Source organism: Ostrea edulis, chromosome 2 (genome assembly GCF_947568905.1).
Source record: "Ostrea edulis chromosome 2, xbOstEdul1.1, whole genome shotgun sequence".
In the NCBI taxonomy this organism is placed as follows: domain Eukaryota; kingdom Metazoa; phylum Mollusca; class Bivalvia; order Ostreida; family Ostreidae; genus Ostrea; species Ostrea edulis.
In genome coordinates this window covers 52,251,065-52,263,962 of record NC_079165.1, presented here as the reverse complement: position 1 = coordinate 52,263,962, position 12,898 = coordinate 52,251,065, and the positions used below count along the sequence as shown (strand labels likewise).

The 12,898-nt window shown below is 34.0% G+C and overlaps 1 long non-coding RNA gene across 2 annotated transcripts in view; it reads right to left on the bottom strand.

Moving 5' to 3' along the window:
* Positions 1-12,898, bottom strand: part of LOC130051788 (uncharacterized) — a 165,558-nt gene that overhangs the window by 124,227 nt on the left and 28,433 nt on the right. The window lies entirely within an intron of this gene.

The following is a 12,898-nucleotide window of genomic DNA, read 5'->3' as shown; positions in this document are numbered from 1 at the left end:
AAAAACAAGTCCATCGGATTTCAATTAAATTTAGTTTCTAGGGTTTTTGGAGGATCCTGAGTGCATATCTGGCATCAAAAAGCATTTCTGACATGGGGAGGTGTTCGGAGACATTTGTGTTGGCATCCCAACACAGTTATACCTCGTTATTCTTATTATTTTCTTCTTATTATTCCTCTTCTTTAGTGAGAAATTTGTCCACGCGATTGTAAGAAAGTGCTTCGACAGATCCACTTCAAACTTTGTGAGCTGATAGGGGGTCATAAGGAGGGGTGCAATCAACTTTTCAAATTTTCGAAATGGCCGCTGTTTCAAGATGGCGGCCAAAAAACGTCAAAAAAACAAGTCCGTCGGATTTCAATTAAATTTAGTTTCTAGGGTTTTTGGAGGATCCTGAGTGCATATCTGGCATCAAAAAGCATTTCTGACATGGGGAGGTGTTCGGAGACATTTGTGTTGGCATCCCAACACAGTTATACCTCGTTATTCTTATTATTTTCTTCTTATTATTCCTCTTCTTTAGTGAGAAATTTGTCCACGCGATTGTAAGAAAGTGCTTCCACAGATCCATTTTAAACTTTGTGAGCTGATAGGGGGTCATTAGGAGGGGTGCAATCAACTTTTCAAATTTTCAAAATGGCCGCTGTTTCAAGATGGCGGCCAAAAAACGTCAAAATATCAAGGTTGTCGGATTTCAATCAAATTCTATTTCTAAGGTAATTTGGTGACCCCGAGTCCATTTCCACCATTAAAAATTTTTTTTTGAGCCGCCATTTTCAAAATCGCCGCCATATATCGAAATATTTCAAAGTGTTAAAATCTGTACAACATTTGGGTTCTGGGGTAAATGGAGGGTCCACAATTCATTTCTAGCATCAGTATTTCCTTCCAATCTATTTTTGAATGTTTCAAAATGGCCGCCATTGAAGAAAATGGCGGCCAAAAATCAAGTCCGTCGGATTTCAACCAAATTTAGTTTCTAGGGATTTTTGAGGATCCTGAGTCCATATCTGGCATCAAAAACTATTTCTGACATGGGGAGGTGTTTGGAGACATTTGTGTTGGCATCCCAACACAGTTATAGCTCGTTATTAAGGTCTTCCGTCTCCTGCGGAAGACCTTACTATTATTGTTCGCGTTCTTCTTCTTCATTATTATTATTATTTTTATTATTATTATTATTATTATTTTCCTTGGTAGTACACGCGTTTTTCTCAGCCATTTCTCAATCGATTTTCACGAAATTTTCAGGAAAGATGTATTTTGGTGACGAGACTTTGCTTGCAAAATTTCGTGCTTGACGTCACGTCCGGTCAGGAGTTATCTCTCTTTTAGTGACTTTTTGAAGGGCCTTGTTGTCCACACATCTCCTCCGTTAGTTTTGAAGCTAGAGTCTTGAAATTTCTACACAAGATAGAGTAAACATTTTAGAAGATTTGTGGGGGATTCGATTTTACCGGAGGCGATTTGCCTAAAAGCTCGCCTGGACCTGAAAAAATGGATGCCAAAATTTTTCGCCGATTTCGGCGATTTTTGACCTTTGATCTCCAATATCTTTTTTGTTGCAAATATTTTGTTAAGACATGTAGAACAAAAGTTGTGCACATTTACGAGATCTTTTCGAAAATATCAAGATTTAGGGGCTAGCCCCTTAAATTAGGGATCTAGAAGGGCTCAAAGTCTACATCAAATATCTCAAAAATCGTTAATATTTTGGTATAAATCAAAGAACAAAAAATGTTCATCTCAACAATCCAAATCTATTCATATAAAAATTTAGGTCATATGTTACGTAATAAGGGATTTTAAGGGCCAAAACCATAATTTTTTTACCCCTTGTATCTCGAAAACGACAAATATTTTGAAAAGCAATAAAGAACAAAAGTTGTTCAGAATGATGATCTGAACAATATGCATATTTCGTTTTTACCCTATGTGGCCCCGTTAGGGAGCTACAGTTTGGCCCCTAAAAATTACTTCTAGAAATAACTCGAGAACGGTAAAGAATTTCTAAATACTTGTTGAACAAAAAATGTTTGAAATGTCATGACCTTTCTTACGATATCAAGCAAAAGGGGCTGACCCTTTAAATTAGGGGCCCAGAAGGGTCCAACGGTTTATGAGAATATCTCAGAAACTATTAATATTTTGTAATAAGTCATTGAAGCGGAAATGTTCATCTAAACGAGCTTGTTCTTATCAAATCAAAAAGTAGGTCATATGTTACGTAATAAGGGATTTTAAGGGCCAAAATCATAAATAATTGACGCCTCATATCTTGAAAACGACAAATATTTTGAAAAGCATTATTGAACAAAAGTTGTTCAATGTGTCATAACCTATCGATCAATATCAAAAAATGGGTCTGTGGGCCTCATGGCTCGCCTGTAGAGTCGATTTTTGTCGATATCAGTCGATTTCAAAAACTTGTAACTGGTAAATATTTTGTAAGGACATATTGAACAAAAGTTGTTCAGTTTATCGAGATCTATCTATTGATATCAAGAAATAGGCCTATGGTCCTAATGGCTCGCCTGTAGAGTCGATTTTTTGTCGATATCGGTCGATCTCAATAACTTTTTACAGGTAAATATTGTGTAAAGACATATAGAACTAAAGTTGTTGAGTCTATAGAGGGCTAACAAATGACATCAAGAAATAGGCCCGCGGGCCTTATGGCTCGCCTGGAGAGTCGAATTTCAAACGAATTTCACCGAAACTTTGCTTCAGAAGGTTATGATATGGAAAATTGATTATATCTAAAGTGTCTTAAAGTCGGAAACTAAATTGGGACTCATTTGTCTTTCTTTTTTTTTTTTTTAACTCCGAATGCATCAAAAAATCGGACGGAAGACCTACTCGTTGCTCGCAACGAGATCGTGTCTAGTTATTATTATTATTTTCTTCTTATTTTTCCTCTTCTTTAGTGAGAAATTTGTCCGCGCGATTTTATGAATATGCTTCGACTGATCCACTTCAAACTTTGTGAGCTGATAGAGGGTCATTAGAAGGGGTGCAATCAACTTTTCAAATTTTCAAAATGGCCGCCGTTTCAAAATTGCGGCCAAAAAACGTCAAAAACTCAAGGTTGTCGGATTTCAACGAAATTCTATTTCCATGGTATTTTGGTGACCCCGAGTCCATTTCCACCATAAAAAAAAAATTTTGAGCCGCCATTTTCAAAATGGCCGCCATATACTGAAATATTTTAAAGTGTTAAAATCTTTACAACATTTGGGTTCTGGGGTAAATTGAGGGCCCACAATTCATTTCCAGCATCAGTATTTCCTTCCAATCTATTTTCAGATTTTTCAAAATGGCCGCCATTGAAGAAAATGGCGGCCAAAAATCAGATCCGTCGGATTTCAACCAAATTTAGTTTCTAGGGTTTTTTGAGGATCCTGAGTGCATATCTGGTATCAAAAAGCATTTCTGACATGGGGAGGTGTTCGGAGACATTTGTGTTGGCATCCCAACACAGTTATAGCTCGTTCTTATTATTCTTTTCTTCTTATTTTTCCTCTTCTTTAGTGAGAAATTTGTCCGACCGATTTTGTGAAAGTGCTTCGACAGATCCACTTCAAACTTTGTGAGCTGATAGGGGGTCACTAGGAGGGGTGCATTCAACTTTTCAAATTTTCAAAATGGCCGCCGTTTCAAGATGGGGGCCAAAAAACGTCGAAAACTCAAGGTTGTCAGATTTCAACCAAATTCGATTTCTAGGGTAATATGGTCACCCCGAGTCCATTTCCACCATCAAAATTTTTTTTTGAGCCGCCATTTTCAAAATGGCCGCCATATACCGAAATATTTCAAAGTGTTAAAATCTCTACAATATTTGGGTTCTGGGGTAAATGGAGGGTCCACAATTCATTTCTAGCATCAGTATTTCCTTCCAATCAATTTTCAAATGTTTCAAAATGGCCGCCATTGAAGAAAATGGCGGCCAAAAATCAAGTCCGTCGGATTTCAACCAAATTCAGTTTTTAGGGTTTTTTGAGAATCCTGAGTGCATATCTGACATCAAAAAGCATTTCTGACATGGGGAGGTGTTCGGAGACATTTGTGTTGGCATCCCAACACAGTTTATAGCTCGTTATTATTATTTTCTTCTTATTATTTTTCCTCTTCTTTAGTGAGAAATTTGTCCGCACGATTATATGAACACGCTTCGACTGATCCACTTCAAACTTTGTGAGCTGATAGGGGGTCACTAGGAGGGGTGCGATCCAGTTTTCAAATTTTCAAAATGGCCGCCGTTTCAAGATGGCGGCCAAAAAACGTCAAAAACTCAAGGTGGTCGGATTTCAACCAAATTCGATTTCTAGGGTAATTTAGTGACCCCAAGTCCATTTCCACCATCAACATTTTTTTTGAGCCGCCATTTTCAAAATGGCCGCCATATCCCGAAATATTTCGAAGTGTTAAAATCTCTACAACATTTGAGTTCTGGTGTAAATGGAGGGTTCACAGTTCATTTCTAGCATCAGTATTTCCTTCCAATCAATTTTCAAATGTTTCAAAATGGCCGCCATTGAACAAAATGGCGGCCAAAAAACAAGTCCGTTGGATTTCAACCAAATTTAGTTTTTAGGGTTTATGGAGAATCCTGAGTGCATATCTGGCATCAAAAATCATTTCTGACATGGGGAGGTGTTCGGAGACATTTGTGTTGGCATCCCAACACAGTTATAGCTCGTTATTATTTTCTTCTTCTTATTTTTCCTCTTCTTTAGTGAGAAATTTGTGCGCGCGATTATATGAACACGCTTCGACTGATCAACTTCAAACTTTGTGAGCTGATAGGGGGTCATAAGGAGGGGTGCAATCAACTTTCCAAATTTTCAAAATGGCCACCATTTCAAAATGGCCGTCAAAAAATCTCAAAAAAATCAAAGTTGTCGGATTTCAACCAAATTTTATTACTAGGATAATATTGTGAACCCGAGTCCATTTCCACCATCAAAAAATTTTTTTGAGCCGCCATTTTCAAAATGGTCGCCATATACCAAAATATTTGAAAGTGTTAAAATATCTACAGCATTTTGGTTTTGGGGTCAATTGAGTGTCCACAGTTCTTTTTTAACATCAATATTTCCTTCCAATGTATTTTCAAATGTTTCAAAATGGCGACCATTTTGAAAATGGTGGCCAAAAATCAAGTCCGTCAGATTTCAACCAAATTTATATTCTAGAGTTCTTTGAGGATCCTGAGTGCATATCTGGCATTAAAAACGATTTCTGACACGGGGAGGTGTTCGGAGACATTTGTGTTGGCATCCCAACACAGTTATACCTCGTTATCATTATTTTCTTCTTATTTTCCCTCTTCTTTAGTGAGAAATTTGTCCGCGCGATTTTATGAACATGCTTCGACTGATCCACTTCAAACTTTGTGAGCTGATAGAGGGTCATTAGGAGGGGTGTAATCAACTTTTCAAATTTTCAAAATGGCCGCCGTTTCAAAATAGTGACCAAAAAACGTCAAAAAATTAAGGTTGTCGGATTTCAACCAAATTCTATTTCTAGGGTATCTTGGTGACCCCGAGTCCATTTCCACCATCAAAATTTTTTTTTGAGCCGCCATTTTCAAAATAGCCACCATATACTGAAATATTTGAAAGTGTTAAAATCTGTACAACATTTGGGTTCTGGGGTAAATGGAGGGTCCACAATTCATTTCTAGCATCAGTATTTCCTTCCAATCTATTTTCAGATTTTTCAAAATGGCCGCCATTGAAGAAAATGGCGGCCAAAAAATCAAGTCCGTCGGATTTCAACCAAATTTAGTTTCTAGGGGTTTTTGAGGATCCTGAGTGCATATCTTGCATCAAAAAGCATTTCTGACATGGGGAGGTGTTCGGAGACATTTGTGTTGGCATCCCAACACAGTTATAGCTCGTTCTTATTATTATTTTCTTCTTATTTTTCCTCTTCTTTAGTGAGAAATTTGTCCGCTCGATTATATGAAAGTGCTTCAACAGATCCACCTCAAACTTTGTGAGCTGATAGGGGGTCATTAGGAGGGGTGCAATCAACTTTTCAAATTTTAAAAAAAAAATGGGAGCCGCCATTTTGAAAATGGCCGCCATATACCGAAATATTTGAAAGTGTTAAGTGCTATTCCACGTAAGAATAATGCAAAATTGAATTTCTGCGGCACATCCCATGTTACGAAATTGGGCCAAACTTTTAGAAAAAAATTAGTTGGGTGCATAATATATGACAATCTGTTTATTTTCATTTTTTGTCACCCAGTATAATTTTTATTTAAAAAATCGAAAAGTTGTTACCATGTACTAATTCATACAAAATGTCGGGAATATCAAACAGAAATTCTCAAAACAGCAACACTGAAATAAAGAGCCATTTACACATATCTTTTTAAACCATTTTAAATCCTCAAAAGTGTGGAAAATTTTCATTCCTGTTTTATAAATAATAAAATAATCGCTGAATAATCGTGAGTTTTAGTTATCGTTCGTGGAAGTTTCATAAACACTGCTAGATGGCACAGCGTAACTAAGAACGCTGGTGCGTGAAAATTGCGGCAATCCAAAAATTAAATAGAGCCTTGCAATGGAGATGTGTAGTGTCGGTCACTACGCTGGCAGTTTATGCGCGCCATATGGTGCATACCCCAAAGAAAAGGGATTGACTTTACTTGGGGAGTGTACCAGAGATATTAAACACCATCTGAAGTCGCTGAAACTTAGAACTGGACACCAGACGAACGTCAAAGCAGCAGCCGACGCGACACCGAGGGACATCTTATTGCAAGACGTATTGGGTTATTTCGGTAAATTGATATAAAAATATATTAAAATGGAAATCATATCATTGTTTTTTTTAAAGACGGATGAAATGTATGAAGCAATCTTGATATTTATATTATGAACACATTGAAACACGCACACCTGATATACATACACTGATCTATGCAGTGCCCCAAGAAATAGAAACAAATGAGTACATGTACAGTATAACAGCGGATCTAAATCACTGAGCTTAGCGAAATCTCAGATATTGTTGTTTACATTGTAAACCTTTTCAGAAAAATTTCCGACTCCTGTAGTTGAACTATAAGTAGAATTCAATTTGATTTAGATGGAGTTTATGAATGTGATATAAATGGTAAACAATTGTGCGCCACACGCTTGCACTTCGCTAAAATCCATTCAACACATTGAATTAAGGTTTGTGATATAAAATTGTAACTTTCCGAAGGTTTTAACGAAATTAAATTAATTTTTTCATCAAATGATTAATGAATGCATATTCATTTCTGTGCGAATGTTTAAAAATATAGCATAAACTTAATAGTAAGTAATTTGATTTAATTTAATTAATATAAAAACTCATTAGCTAATTTTATATAAATATATGCACTACGAAGGAAAGGTAACCCAAGATAAAAAGGAAAGATAGCTCACACTACAGTGAAGTTTAAAAAAATATATACCTGTTTACCTCATCAAAATATTTTTATTATTATTTACTCTCTCTCTCTCTCTCTCTCTCTCTCTCTCTCGTGTAAGAAACTATAAAGTTTTCAGATTTTTTATTTGCCCATATGATATATAGTGGTTGCCACTATACAGGTGTGAACATTTAGAACAAAGATTACCAATAGAATATTATACAAAAGTACACATAATTAAGTGACAACTTTAAATTGGTTTATGATAGTGATAAAATAAAATCGAACAATTTTACATACAGGTAACAACTGTACAACTACTATAAGCATACATGTATGACACCCTGTGTTTAAAATATGTACTGTCAATTTACAAACCAGGTTTTTTTTATACATTCCATAACTAGATATGGAAATCATTAGATATGAATAAAATGTTTAATTTCAATCATTTTTAAAACCCAGTAAACTTTGAAAATTCACATCAGCTGAACAATGGCAGGCCAATGTGACTCAAATGAGTGATGTGGCTCATGGGCCTCTTGTTTAAATTAGGGTGGGGTTGTTGTTGCTGTTAAGGATCATTTGTAACAGTCCCATTACAATTATAAGTACTTTCACAAGTATTTGAAATACATATATACCCTTTCTTTTAGACAATGAGGGACGTCAAGAGTCTTACTCCCAATCAGTATCACAGAATTCTAATTGGAGTGAAGACCGTGAGTTAGATTTAACGGATGTAAATCAGATTCTACAACTCACAACAAAAGGCACATCTAGTCCCCTTAGAAGCCAACTTCGACATAATGTGGCAGACGTCCATTCCAGAATATTTCATTCCTCTTAAATTTTGAAAAAACATAGATATTTTTGTTGCGGACATTACAGGTTATCATATATTCCATATCTAATATATTGTCATTTATTTTAAAATCAATGTTGATAAATGTTTCTTGATCGACTAATTCATGTGCCATAGGATCAACTCTAGAAAATTAGATATCAAAAGTTGTAGAATGTGGTTTTTTTGAGATGGGAATTACCATATAACATTGACCATTAATTTTTTTTTGCTATACATTGTTATGCAGTTTCAAAATATAATGATGGTGTCACAGATGTTCATTCTATTAAACATGTTCTAAGGAATGATTTTATAGAGTAAATTTCATAAATTAAAGAATTTACTGAGGACTCTTATTTGTTTTCTCTCAGATTTTATATTGTTGCGGACACTACAAATATACTGAAGTATTTCTGATTGAATCCATATTTGATTTGAATGAAGTAAATTAAAAACCTTAAACTCTACCTTGTTTTCTATGTTAGTGAATGGTATAATATGATGGGAAATTTTTTTTAAAAAAAAGGGGGGGGGCTAGAATGATACTTTTGGAAATAATACCTATATATCAATTATAAAGTGTATACATACAAGTTTGAAGTGTCATCTTTCAAACTAACCATTTGTTTTTTTAATGAAGTTATCCAACTTTATCATCAAAATAACAGAATATTAGAGATGTTTTATTATATTCACTTATTTCAGAAATACTGTAATGAAATAAAAGTGAAATGATAATTAATGCTGTTGAAGACACTGCAAGTACTGTAGATAAATTTATAAACAACTCTTTTATTTATTTTTTTCAAATTCAAACAAACTTGAACTTGGAACTAAATGTTGATTGCAAAATAATGTTTGCATATAAACAGTACTTAATTATCAAAAGAATGAAATAACTTGTCATTGGTACTGTTTGGGGATAAAATTGGCTCAGAAAGTATGACGCTAATTTTATCATTAGTTTCCCCAGGAGGAATCTACTTTCTGTATTTTGTGTGAACAGGAATGGTATTCAGATATCCATCAGTAATTGGGGCGGGGGGGGGGGGGGAGGGGTGTGTGTGTGTTCAACCTCATCTTTCTCCTTGTCCATAGCTATGATCTGAAAATTATGTTTGTCACAAATAACATTTCTTTCTCTGCCCTTTTTGGTTTTAATTCTTTCCTTTTTAAAGTTGTTCTTTTCTTTCCAATATTTTGTGTTCACCTTTTCTTGCATTTCCTTTTCAATTTCAACCTTTTCTTTCTCTCAAGATTTCTTTCTGTCTGTATTTTTTTTTTATTCATGTAATCTCTTTTTTCCAAGTGTGGCAAGAAATTGGGGATTGTTTTTTAATACCTCCCCCTCTCTCTCTTTCTCCTTTTCCTTATTTTGTCTTTCTTTAGCTTCACTTTTTTTTAAAAAAATTTCACCCTATTTCTTCTATCTTCTCCCTTGATTTCATTAACCTCTCTGGGTTATATGTATATACTAGATGGTATGGGTGTAAATTCCGAGTTCGAACATATATTTTCACAATATTTTAATCCATTACATGTTTAAAGTAAATACTTGAATAGTTATAGTTATCATAAAGATAAATCATAATACATTTTCTTGAAAAAATCTATGAAATCAAAAAGCCATTGCGGACTCTACAGGGTTGCGGACTCTACAAAACACAATATATCTGCCAGAAAACTTAGCAATAATGAACTAGAGTCTGTTTCTTTGGTAGATACATTAGTAACTGTATTGCCTCTTACCAGTAAGAGTATAAAAGTATAAATCATCAGGCATTCCAAAATATGCACATGTTGCGGACACTACAGAATTTTGGGACATTTTTATGCCAGTTAGAGAAAAATGCGTCATTTTTTAAGTTTGGAATAATCCACTCAAACTTTTCTATAATGTTTCATTTAGTATTCAACTCATTTTTAAAGCAAAATAAAAGTTGAAATAATGAATTAACATGTAGTTTTTTTACTTGTAAGTTTAAACATTGGAATTTTATAAAATTACATAACGTACAAGCATTTTCATATTTTTAAACATTATTTCGCTAATATTTTTTCGATTTACATACAGTAAATTGCACGTAGAAGTGGAATAATTTCTCATTGATCTGGTTTTTATTACCAAAAGCCTCTTCTATAAATCTCTTTGAACAAAAACTTGAAAATAAAGCCATTTTTAGCTGCAACAGCATAACACACAAAATACCCCACTTCTTCAGTAATACATCTTGAATATTATTTTTTAAATAGAACATGGGAGTGTTATATATCATTGGATTTGTTAAAGGTACCATTTGGTCATATTTGTTATGGGTTTAATCATATATCTTGATGTAGAATGCATTATAACATTAGCAAGTATGAATTATCACCACTACTGTGAAAATGGCGTTAAAAAAAATCCCCAACCCTTAAGGTATTCCATGTATAATGAAAGGATAATGAACAATGTTGAAGGATTTAGATCAACATAAAGGTTTATTGTTAAATAATGATGAAAGTGAAGCAGATGAAATTCACATCACTGGTAAACGATTAGAAGCTGGCCTTCTTGCACTTAAGATTTTTTGGAAGAGTTGTCTGCCCTTTGTAAAAATAAGAAAAATCTAATCTTCTAGAAATGTGTATGGTCATTGATTAATTTTATTTCGTATTTTCGTAAAAAGAAAGTGTAGGTAACTTTCTGCCAAGAGATTGGTATGAAAATATAATTTGTTTTCAAAATATTGTAATAAAACACGCTTTTCCCATATACTTTAGTGTTAAATTCTAGGTGAAATAAATCAAGCAGTAAACAAAATTTTGAAAATCCCTATGGTGAATTATTTTTATTTGATGAATCCTTCAAAATGATAACGTGACTACAAATATTCCACCATCAATTTATTAGATATGAAATATTGTCATTATACATTGAATACCTTAATGTAATACTTAATCTCTTTAGTGAAGTTTATCAACTGCCTCTCAATTCACATGGGCTGTATAGAAAAAAATCTTCGGGGGTGGGAACATTCTTTTTCCGGGGATAATTAATTCTAACCTCTACATATGACAAGCCCATGCACTGTGATCTACTTCTCTAAAGAGATTAAAGAATACCTGAATGCTGAAACTGAGCCCCCGTGGTAAAGAGATAGCCTATAGGCCCTACCTTGTTTACGTGGTGCTTCTTATGAATTTTAACCGATTGTTAGCGTTGATAAACCACACATCTTTACATGTAACAGTAACATAACCTCTTCAAACAACTCCCAATTCCAAATTGAAATTCGTCTGTACAACTCATAGTGGAAACAAATGGGTTAGGTATAATGGGAATTTCGATCCCGACCTAACGTTCTTAGAAATCTTGTTTTAACTATTCGGTAGGATCATATATCATATTTCGATAGTTTAAGAAACAAAAATGAAAATACATTGATATAATCATTAGCTAAAATAATTAAAGATGATAAGTTAATGCACAATTATTATATTTCAATGATTTCAATATATTTCGTTTTTTCATTTTCCCGGAATTTTTCACCATTTTAAAGGAGGCATTTCTGGAGAGAAAAAAAATGAATTTTCCACACTTTTGAAAATGAAAAGTGATTAAACAAAATCTCCTTTTCTCTTTTATAAATCTCATACGATTGTAAGTGTTTGCTGTTTTAAGAAAAGTAATTTTAAAAATTGGATGGTTTTTTTTCAAGAAAACCATATTCATCAAATAAAATTAACCGTTGTCATGGAGACAAGTGAGATATTGTCACTATGGCAATGCATAAGGGAAAAGGGGACTTTATTTGCCATAGTATATTTTTATTGACCAAAATATATTGGTATTTTCCTCTCGATATTGATTATACAATTTATTGCCTATTTTTAGCTATTTTGTGTTGATTGTGGGGGTAATCTATTTTTAGTAACATATCTCTGCAGGTATGCATCAGATGAAAAAATTAGTACCACATATAGGGTTCTTATGTATAGTGCTAAAGTATATATAAGTATCGATTAAATCCCTGACGCTCGATGTGCCACCCTTTGCATGATTCTTACGTGGAACAGCACTTAAAATCTCTACAACATTTGGGTTCTGGGGTACATTGAGAGTCCACAATTCATTTCTAGCATCAGTATTTCCTTCCAAACAATTTTCAAATGTTTCAAAAAATGCCACCATTGAAGAAAATGGCTGCCAAAAAACAAGTCCGTCAGATTTCAACCAAATTTAGTTTCTATGGTTTTTAGAAGATTCTGAGTGCATATCTGGCATCAAAAACCATTTCTGACTTGGGGAAGTGTTCGGAGACATTTGTGTTGGCATCCCAACACAGTTATAGCTCGTTCTTCTTATTATTATTAAAGTCTTCCGTCTCAACGGAAGACCTTATAGTGATTCTTATGTTTCTTTTCCTCTATTATTAGGGCTTTCCACCTTTCAGTGGAAAGTCCTATTGTTATTGTTCTGTTGTTTATTATTAGGGCTTTCCACCTTTCAGTGGAAAGTCCTATTGTTATTGTTCTGTTTATTAGGGCTTTCCACCTTTCAGTGGAAAGTCCTATTGTTATTGTTCTGTTTATTATTATTATTATTATTATTATTATTTTCCTGCCGTCAAAAAAAATCTTCGTCTTAA